Below are 11,429 nucleotides of genomic sequence, written 5' to 3'. Positions count from 1 at the left end.
GAGAATGCGACCGAGTCGAGGCTCCTAACTCTTTTTGCCACGCATGATTACGCCAGAAAACCTGCCTCTAGGTCAAAAGTTAATTCTTATAGCATCTTATGATGAATCTACAATTGATACCAATAATGGCAGAAACTATTTATGAATGAAAGATGAAGAGCCACCAATTCGAAAAAAAAATCATAGAAAAGGCATAATAGTTTCACACTTTGTTGCATCAAGAGGCCACTTACAAGTCTCACAGGAACTTCAAATAGACTATCAGCTAAAGTTTAGTCCTACAGGAGAGACTAAACTACGATATAGTACATATTCTGCTACAATGAAAATTGAGTATAGAGGAGAAACCTGGTAGGATGGAGATGATCTGGTTCAGCAAGGCATGGAGGTTGCAATTCCGATTTTTGAATTGGTATTTCCTGGCTGCTAAGCATTTTTTCTATTCAACAATGCTACCAGTCATTTAGTATTTGTGAATGATTCTTTACTAGTTAGAAACATGAGTTTAAGGTCTGGAGGAGCTGAGAGTAAGCTTTGGTCTACAACCAATCTATCTACTAAAGAGGTTCAGAGTATGATTGATGATAACAGAGGAGCTAAAGGACTTAATACTATCATGGAGAAAAGAGGACTCTGGTGGAGAGGGCTGCCTGGACAATACACATTGCCTAGAACTAAAAAACTGTTGAAAAACTGTTTATCATGTAGCTTATATTGTACTTGAGCAATAATGGCGGATCAATCAGACTTCTGTAGTCAGAAATGTCAGTTACAGGAAAGGGTTAAGGATCTGGAACACAGAATTATCTTTTATCAGAAGTTCTACTGTGAATGAAACTTTATCTAATTTAGGTGACCAGCTGGTAAGTGGTACAAACAAAATGACTATAGTTTTATTATTAAGAGCTCACGACAGCTGATTTCAAAGGCCTTACACTTTGTTACAGATGAGTAAATTTAGAAGATTTCACAAAAGACAGAGAGAATTATAGAAACATATCAGAAGGGAATTATGGCACGTGTTCGCAAGGTGCTAATCACGTTATCGGTAAAGGTACAATAGTTGGCAGGTGGCCTGCTCTTCCAGAGAGGAGGCGAGAGCTGAGAACTAAAGGAGGCTTCGAGGGTGTACTGAGGAACAAAGAAGTAACCATTCAACCAAGTATATTGAAATACTGTCTGCTGAAGTCTGCCTTTTCTATCATAGAAACAGGCGGTCTTTAAATACACAAATCTGTTCATGTCTTAACATGAACGGAACTAATCAAAGGTATCAATCGATACACTTTGGTAAAACTCCTTAAGTATCAAAGCGATACTTAAAACAAAACATAAAACAAAGCCAAGTATCAAACGATACTTAAAACAAACCAAGTATCAAAGCGATACTTAAAACAAAACATAAAACAAAACCAAGTATCAAAGCGATACTTAAAACAAAACATAAAACAAAATCAATAACCGAGTACCCGTACCGGTTACATTCCCCAAAACAAAACAACTGTTTAAACAAACAAAACCTAATAATCATCAAAAGCGGAGTCTGAGAAACTAAAGGCTTCAGTTTCCGCTAAAAACTCTTCATCATAAGTGTCACACCAGCGACCAGAGGAAACTCTAAGAAAACATTTAGACTCCAAGAAGGGTAAATCACAGTAGTCACGAATACCAGATTTGCGTTGTACATCAATCCAAGCATGGTCGCAATCAGGACAGTAGTCTATCCAGAGGATTTCGAAGTAGTCTTCAAGTTGGATAACATCGCGGTTCAACAACAGTCCAACAATCTCTTGTCGCAGTCTCACATTGAGCTCCACATAGTTTGACATCATTATGGTATTCGGATGGTGATTGGTGACTAGATAAAGTTGTTGAGAGCCTGCTCCATAGCTTGATTCTCCTCATCGCTGCTTTCGAACTCCGACTCAAAGTGTGGTGCCCAAAATCCATCTCTAGCTTCGAGCTCTGCGTGCCATCGCTCGGTTTCTGGCATTGTAGGTGTCCAACACATGGTGATATAATTGATTGTTGGGGGGAGGGATTCATTTGGCATATTGTCCTTCCACAATCCGTTCACCATATCCATAGCGTGCTCAAGTCCTTCTGGTGGTTCCCAACTGTTTTCGCTCGTCGGATATCCTTTCTATTTGACTAGGAACTGATCATTTCAATGCCAAAGGCGGTGTTCTCTGATTTCTTCAACTTCCCATTCATCCTTCTTATCGATGATGATAGGTGCAGGCCGAGAGTGGGTTCTTCCAGGAAACTTGGAGTCGTCATTTGGATGGAATCGCTTGACAGCTGAGGCGTGGAAGACTGCAGTATTGCGGGGGTACAGGTGTCCATCCATTTGGACAGTGTAGTTCTCTGTATGCTCGTCAAAGGATATGACTTTGAAGGGTCCTCGCCACCGGGGTTGCAGTTTCTTGCTGCGTCTGACATTGGTAATGAACATGTTACCATGTACCATGAGCATGTCTCCTGGTGAGATGGGGACATGTTTGCGTCGTTGTTTCTGGGCAGTTCTGGTGCTTCGGAATCGGGCAGCCTTAACAGCTTGGAAGGCATCGTTCCGAATTGCTTGGTGGCGGTTTAGATGGTCATCAGAGGCAGGGACTGAAGAGTTGTTGAATAGTGTTGTAGGTAGGAGGGGGTATTGGCGGCCAAAAACTGCCTTCTATGGTGACATCCCCAAGGTATCTGAAAATTCGGCATTGATATATGCAGCGAGTTCGACAAGGGCTGGTTCCCAGTTGGTTTGTCGTACATTGATCATGTTTCTAATTCCGGTCTTAACCTCACTGATTTTTCGTTCTGCTTGGCCATTAGTCTCATGGTGTCCAGGGGCAGCCATAATGTGGTTTATTCCGAGGGAGGTTAAGGTTTGCTTCCAGAATCTGGCGGTAAAGCGGGGATCAGCATCACTGACAATAGATAAGGGGTACCCATGGGGGGTAAACAGGTATCGTTGGAGGTTATTCCAGGTGTCTTTGGAGGAATCGGTAACTCTCATTGGAATGAGCCAGGTATATCCAGAAAATCGGTCCACAGCTACCAGGATGTTGTCAAATCCAGCGGATTTGTTGAATGGTCCTGCGAAATCGATGGCATATGATTCGAATATTTCACATGGTAGTTGGAGGGTCTGTGCCTTTCCTTCAGGTAGTTGTGTTCGCTCCTTGTTTGCCTGGCAGAGTTCACATTGTTTGATGAAGTCACGGAAATCTTTGCGCATCTCAGGCCAGTAAACATATTCTGAGGCATATTGAAGGTTGCGGTCCGCGCTGTGGTGTCCTTTGTTGTGAATCTCGGATATGACATATTCTCTAATTGTCATTCTGTTGAACATATGGCCCTTTGGTATGTATAGGCAATGTTCACCGTAACGGGTGCTGGTAAAGACCATTCCGTTGGATATGTTGTAGGGAGCAAGATCTCCATGGCTGGAGCTATCTATTGCTTTGAAGTAAATTGGGTCATGGCGATATCCTGCTATCATTTGGCTTCGGAAAGAGGAGGTTAATTCTTCTGTGGTTGATCTAACATCTCGTTCATCCTCGATTAGGGATCCTCTTGTTGGTTCGATAGGGGCTTCCTCTTCCTCAAAGGTTTCGTAGAGTTGACGCGGATTCTCCGGAATAGTAGGGGGTATGACCGAGACAATGGTCTCATTGTTGTATACTCGTAAGGGTCCACCATAAAGTGGTCGTGAATCGATTATGGGAGGAGAGGATAGCGGAGCTGACCGTGGGGGGTGTAAATAGGATATTGCATCTACATAGGCTGCTGCTTGTTCGAGTTCTTCAAGACCTTGGTATCGTGTTGGAACAGGATTAAGGGTATGAGGAGGTTGGGTCAATTCATCTTCATTGATCATCTCTTCTGCTCCTTCTATGGTATCGAAACTGGTGTCTTTGGAATCATCAGCAGGCATATAGTACGGTCGCATGTATCTGTTTCCAAACTTAATCTCAGTCTGGTGAAAAGGGCAGGTGTCGTGGTAACAGTGGGACCAGTGGAGTCTGCTTTGTTCAAGTTCGTGAGGAGGTGTGCTGCGGAGCGTGCAATTGTCTTTCCATTCTTCATCAATGTCCTTTCCTCGTTCTGTTCTGGCAGCACTGTACATGGTATAAGAGAAAGGATTGGAGGAAGCGGCAGAGCTGGCAGTAGCCATCGATGGTTCTTGTTCATAGGAGGTGTCGTCAGGGCTGTCCTCGCTTTGTCTTGTGTGGTCGTGAACAAGAGGGGGGTCTGCGATCTCTTGATTTTCATATAGGCGGGAGAGAGCATCAGCTAAATAGTTCGTTCTTCCAGGGGTATAGATGATTTTTGCATCGTATTTGCTAATCTCGCCTATCCATCTTGTTCTTCTTCTTCCAGGTATCCTTTCTGTTTTAAGATTAGTGAGAGGTTGGTGGTCGGTAACAATAGTGAAGTTATTGCCCATGAGGATGTGGTTGAAAGTGGCGAGGGCATCAATCACAGCAAGGGCTTCCTTTTCTGTTGTTCCATAGTTCATCTGTGAATTAGTGAACTTTCTGCTGTATAAAGCGGCCGGTCTTGCTGTTTCATGGGAGGCTCCTTGTCCAACCCATGCTCCAACTCCAACATCTGATGCATCAGTAATCAGCCATATCGGTTCTAGTTTACTATAGTCGATAGGTTGAATAACGTTGGCATTTTTAATCAATTCCTTGATGTTGGTAAAGGCTTGGTCATGACTGTGGGTCCAGGCAAATTCTGCATTGCCGGTAAGGTCTGTGAGCGGCGCTGTCACAGTGGCGTAGTGTGGGAGGAACTGGGAAATATAGTTGACTAGTCCTTGAAATTGCATGAGTTCCTTTTGATTCCGGGGTGTTGACCATTCCATTAAACAGGCTAGTTTTCCAGGGGCTGCATGTATTCCTTCATCATCTATAACATGTCCTAGGATATCGAGTTTATCAGCAAACAGAATTGATTTGTTTCTGCTAGCGTAGAATTTAGATTCCCTTAGTTCGGTACAAACCAATCCTATATGGTAGGCATGTTCTATTTCGGTGTTCGAGAAGATGAGGATATCATTAATGTAGACTCAGACAAAATGGTGGAGGTATTCGCTTAGGAGGTTTTCCATAATTCGCATAAAGGTGGCGGGCGCATTCATATCACCTTGTAACATAACTCGGCTAATGAAACTTCCGAAGGGTCATTTGAAACTGTTGTAGCGTTCGCTTTCTAGGTCTAACCTTGTTTGGAAGTAGGCATCGCTTAGGTCAATCTTACTTCGGAATCTTGCCGGTCCAACTGCATTTAGAATCTGGGTTTGGTTTGGGATAGCGGAGCTGTCGATAACTGTGTTTTCATTCCGTAGCTTAAGGTCAACCAAGGGGCGGATTCTTTTGCCATCTGCTTTGAGTTGAACAAACATAGGAGCGGCACCTTGTGCTTCTGCCTGGTAGATGACTCCTCTTCTTTGTTGTTGGTTGATCCAATCACAAAGTGGGCTTTTGTATGCGTCAGGAATAGAGTAGGTGGGTTGGTTCTTAAGATTGGAGGGGTCTCGAAGGCGGATGTGGTGATTCACCTCTCTCATAGGTGGTAGTTCTTCGGGTATTTGATCAGGGAAAACATCAGAGTACTCATCCAATAGTGGTAGGGCAGTTGTTTCACAGACTGCGGCTCGGTATTCTCCGCTTGTTGGCTTGCATGAGACTCTGACCTTCTGATCAGGGAAATCGATAGTTGATTCCCCACACCTGATTATAGCTTTGTGACGATTCAGGAATGGCATGCCTATTAGGGCATCGTATTTGGCTAAATTTCCAATCAGCATTTCCTGGGGGTGTAGTATAGCAGAACCAAGTCGAATAGTCGCAGAACATGTTTTATGGCTTGTGGATCGTGATCCTTTTACTGCCATATTGACTGGTATGGGTTGGTTAAGGTCTCGGGTTGGGAGTCCATGGACAGAGACAAAGGCATTACTGATCATATCTCTTCCGATTGCGCCAGTGTCGAATAGGACTCGAGCCCTTTTGCCATGATCAGGATAGTACCTTCCAGAGCGGTGTGTGCCTTGAATGTAGCCGGAGGTCGAACACTGTTGCATTCCACATCAATATATCCGATATTGATTTCTTCATATTCACTGGATTGGGCGTTATCGCTTTCAACATTGTTGGTCGACGCCTCTTGCTTAATTCCTTTCCTTTTCCTTTCTTTGTAGGACAGTTCTTTGCCATGTGCCCTGTTTTTCCACATTCAAAACATTCTCCTTTTTGCCGTCTTGATTCTTTGGAGGATTTTGTTTTCTTCTTGAAAACCCGTGGGGTATCGTCTTCAGAGTTGCTGGAGGCTTTGTGTCGTGGCTGGCTGTTCCTATTAGAGGATGTCTGTGTTTTGTAGGCCTTGGTCTCATGGAGAATGGCATCCTTTCGTTCTGCTCTTGCAATTATTACTGCAATATCATCGTCATCTTCCTCGAGTGGTTCTACTTCTCGTCGGAGGGTAGGGTGCATGGTGTCGTAGAATTGTCGCTTCAGGATGTATTTGGAGATACTTCCTCTCTCCATCCGGTCCTTATACATCATTAGGTCTGTAGCCACATCGGTGATTTGCTTGACATACGTTCCATTAACTTGCTGGAGCTGGTTGAATTTGTTATATAGGAGGTCATTGGTTATAGAGGATTGGAATTGTCCTTTCAGGTAATCGAGAACTGTAGATCCTCTTAATCTTACATTCCCGCCGAAGTCCTTATAGCATTGGTGGTATGCGTCGGTTGCCTTTCCTTCACAGAATGATCCAATGATAAGTCCGGTTGTAGGGTCTTCCAGATCTTTTCCATGTAAGAGTAGGAAGTGTGAGAGTTCTGTTGCCCATCGTTCAAAGGCTTCAGGTTTGAGGTCTTTTCCTTCTCCTGTGAACTTTGCTGGGAGGTGGAGTTTAAACTTAGGGGGTTCAAATGCTGCGGGTACCTCATCTTCTTCAGGCCTTGCCTGAGATTTCCCTCCTCGAGAAGGCCCTCCTCCTGTGCTAGCCATATCTGATTCGCTACTAGATTCGGGGTTGCTTGAAGGTTCAAAGGAAGGCTTCTTTGCCGGGGTAGAGGGGAATTCTCCTGGAGGTTGTGTATCTTCCGTGTTTGCAGGATCGCCCGGCTCTTTAGCAGAGCGCCGGGGTTGTTTCTTTCTTGTAAGGTCTTGCCGTGTGATTTGCTTCCCACTCCTGGTCGTCAAAGACTCTATCTTGGGTTTGAGATGAAGCCGAATGTGCTGTGATTCTGCCGCTTCTCTCCGCTAGCGTTCTGAGGTGGATATCGATAGGTTAATCAGGCCTAAATCCGCGGACAGGTTCTTAACCACTTGCTGAGGTTAAAAAAATGTAACATGTTCGCAAGGTGCTAATCACGTTATCGGTAAAGGTACGATAGTTGGCAGGTGGCCTGCTCTTCCAGAGAAGAGGCGAGAGCTGAGAACTAAAGGAGGCTTCGAGGGTGTACTGAGGAACAAAGAAGTAACCGTTCAACCAAGTATATTGAAATACTGTCTGTCGAAGTCTGCCTTTTCTATCGTAGAAACAGGTGGTCTTTAAATACACAAATCTGTTCATGTCTTAACATGAACGGAACTAATCAAAGGTAGCAATCGATACACTTTGGTAAAACTCCTTAAGTATCAAAGCGATACTTAAAACAAAACATAAAACAAAACCAAGTATCAAACGATACTTAAAACAAACCAAGTATCAAAGCGATACTTAAAACAAAACATAAAACAAAACCAATAACCAAGTACCCGTACCGGTTACAAATTATGTATAATTCACCAGATTTGCAGCTTTTCCTTAAACATCAATATAAACACCATAGGCATGTATCTGATATTCTAGTATTAGAATGATAGTTTAATAATTTATGTTATGTAAATAAATTATTTAACATATTATCTGTTGACAAAATTAATCCCGATTCAATAATCAGTGACACAACCACCCCTCTTCATTACCTCACACTCTCAACAGTCTCTAAAAAGATTTGCTCTAAGTCAACCAAGAAGAAAGCATTCTGCACATGTCCTTTATTAATAATCTATCGCTCCAATTCTTCGTAGTGATTCCAAAAAACCTATTTTCTACACATATCACTCAGAACTTACCAGGTGGAGCATTACCGGGTTACATGAGTCTTAGATGAGAGATCAACAAATTTCTCAATACCTCAATATCCCTTATCTTACTGTCAGAGATACAATTGTAAAGAAATATCAAAATGACAAGGAAAATAAGAGTAGAGGAAAATATCGTAAACTACCAAGTTAAAGAATAATGCTATGGGGGAGGAAGCTCTTAAAAATCACCATAAAACCTATTCTGACATTGCTGGACAAGTTGCTCCCAATGCTTTTAGAACAATAGTAAGGAGAAGACTTGAAATAATAGCATCTTAGAAAGTGGATGGCAGAAGAGAGAGTTTATTTAGATAAGGATCTAGCTCGAGAGAGGTTGGAATGGGCATTAGCTTATAGGCATTGGACCAAGGAGATGTGGAGAAGGAAGGAAATATGGAGGGATGAGGTAGCTATGGAAATAGGAGAAGGAAGGAGGAGAAAATAGGTTTTCAGATACGCATATGAGAAATAGAATAAGGATTGTGTTGAACCTAAGGCTAGGAGAGGGGAAAGAGGGATTAGCCAGATGATGACTAGTTGTTTTTATAGTCAAACTTAGTGTCTTTTTTTGCCTGTTTTTTCTGATTATTCTTCTACTAGAAGTAGAGTTACTGAGAAGTCAATTATTGATGTTTATGATCATGATGACTTTCTAGGGATATGGGAGAATATCAGAGAAAAGGCTGGAGAAGAAGAGGTATTTTTTATCATTGACAATGCTAAGACTTGCTTGCCTTTTAAGAGATGGCTCAGGAGGCAGGGAATTATACTAATAGAAATTCCTGCATATTCATCAGATCTTAATCCAATTGAAAATATTTGGTCTCTGATGAAAGGTAAGCTTCACAGCACTACCCTGAGCTATCTCTTATGAAGGGTAATATCAATATGGTTAAAAAGGCAATAGTAGAAACAATTACTCATTATTGGAAACTTCTTGATACAAAGGTTATTGATACTTTAGCTGGATCAATAGTGGATAGAATGGAGGCAATTATTAAGGCTGAGGGATAGTATACCAAATATTAATTTCTACTATGTATTTACAGATTTTAATTTTAATTTTTTTTTTCATGATAGTGGTTTAGTGGATTAGTGTAGTTGTCATGGCTGAAGATTTTCCTCTGTTGAATCGGGGTTAATTTTATCCACGCCCAATACTAACTTGACAATAATTGTTATTAAGTTATTGGTATAGATGAAATTAAATATTTTTAAATGATAATAATTAGAGTGTCATTTTCACTGGCAAATCCTATGCTTGGTGTACAAATATACACAGTCACATGTAATTCTTATTTTTCAGCCTAGTACATCTTTGGAATTGGGTGGCTATTCCATAACCTGTCTGTTGTTTGCCTCAAGCCAAGCTATAGTATCCTTTGCAGTATCTATCCTTACATCATCCTGTCAAGATATAGCATCCCCAATTGTATCCTCTACCTCCTGCCTGGTATTAACAAAACTATTCTTGTAACGATCCCTGCTTGGATAGTTAGTTCTTGGCGATGGGGAACGATACTTCTCTTCTTTTGTTTCTTTCCTTAGTCTTACGATAGCACTAGGTCTCCACCTACATTACCGATAATACAAGACCTTTATCTTCTATCAGGAACGCCTATCGTAAGCTTTCTCTAACTCTCCTTCGTGAAGAACCTTCCTTGGTGTAATGATAATGTTGCAATAAAGATGAAGATCGTAAAGGTGTTTTAAATTCGTTAAAGTAATAAGTAGGAAATGTACTTGGAACAAAGCGGGAAGAACCTATCCTCCTTGGCCACATCAGCCTCCTTATATAGTATTCTTCCCGCCCATAGTCATGTAATCCAAAGTGGTCACATGTGTGAAACCAAATCATAACAAACTAGTCATATGACCAAAGTGGTCACATGCTCAAAACCCATAACCTCATAGCGAGGTCATGTGCAAAAACTCATAAACCAATCATAACCCAATAAACAAGTCATATGACTCAACTGAGTCATATGCGTGAAACCCATGATCTCATAATGAAGTCATCTGTGAAACATAAGTCATATGCACAAGGCTTACCTACAAGGCACACTTGCAAGACATACTTGCCAGGTGCACGTCCCATGACTCATATTTGAGCCATGTGTGAAAGCATCACAAATTCTACACATAACAAATCATATGACTCGAATGAGTCATATGTGTGAAACAATAACATACCTGTTACTCATAACCTTGTATCACATGAAATCCTTGTTCATGCCAAGCCACATTCGTGTCATTAGCTCCCCTCCTCCTAAGTCTGAGTCCTATCAGGCCTTTTCTCCTAGTTTCAATAGTTCCCATCCTGCTGAGTGCATGGTTCTTCTCAGCTTGTGGAACCTTTCGTCTGCTGTCCTCCATCTGACCCTTCCTGATTCTAATGTCAGATTCGCCATTTCGATCGTGTACTACTGATTATGGTTTAGCTGTCTTAGCTTCACAATCATTGTGTTGGTTGCGGAAATTGTGGCCTCAGCCTGTCCAAGGTGTTCTTGGAGTCGCTGGATTTGCCTGTGTAGGCTCCTGACGTCCGGTTCCATGTCTGCTGAGGAGTTTCAGGCCCCTTCTTCCCTAGACCGCATCCTTGCAGCCCATGCCTTTCTGGCATCTTCTCCTTCCATCTCTTTCCTGCTTTCATTCTTCTGCGGGTAGAATCCTGCAGAGACTTTCTTTGTCCTGTGCATCCTGCACCAATTTCTGAAGCATTGTTGCTAATACTTCAGGACATAGTCCGGGCATGGACCACGCTTTCGACATTCCCGTGGGAACCATTCTGAGCCTTCTTTGTCACCAAAATGTGTTTGGCATCCATCATCATAGCATACTGTCTATGACCTGGCATTATGCTTTGCTTGTTGTTCCCTCTCCTTAAGTTCTTCTTCGGTCGGCCCCATGGATGAGTATTCGGAGCTAGTTGGTGTGGTTTGGCAGGGGTTATCGCACCAGCCCTCGTGTGGTTGCAATGGGGCGGGAGCCTTTCCCTTGCCTTTGTCTTGGTTGAATATGATCGTTACCTGGGCCTGGCTGGCCTAGGTCTCGCTGGTGGAAGGTTGCGATGACATCTTGTACGTGTTCAAAGTTGTGTGCGAAGTACGAAGTTTTATCGTGCTCAGGCGAATATCCTGTCCACTGGGCTCGGTATTAGAGGTGACCATAGAAGAAGCGAGAATCGACTATTTCGCTAAGCTCGTATTCTGATTTTCCTTCGAGTTCGATTGGAGGAGGAGGAATAATTGTTTGTGAGAGAAACTTGTTGTCGTTGTG

Source organism: Tuber melanosporum (assembly GCF_000151645.1).
Source record: "Tuber melanosporum whole genome shotgun sequence assembly, scaffold_9, strain Mel28".
Lineage (NCBI taxonomy): Eukaryota > Fungi > Ascomycota > Pezizomycetes > Pezizales > Tuberaceae > Tuber > Tuber melanosporum.
The sequence above is the reverse complement of the archived record's forward strand: the minus strand, read 5'-3'. Positions refer to the sequence as shown.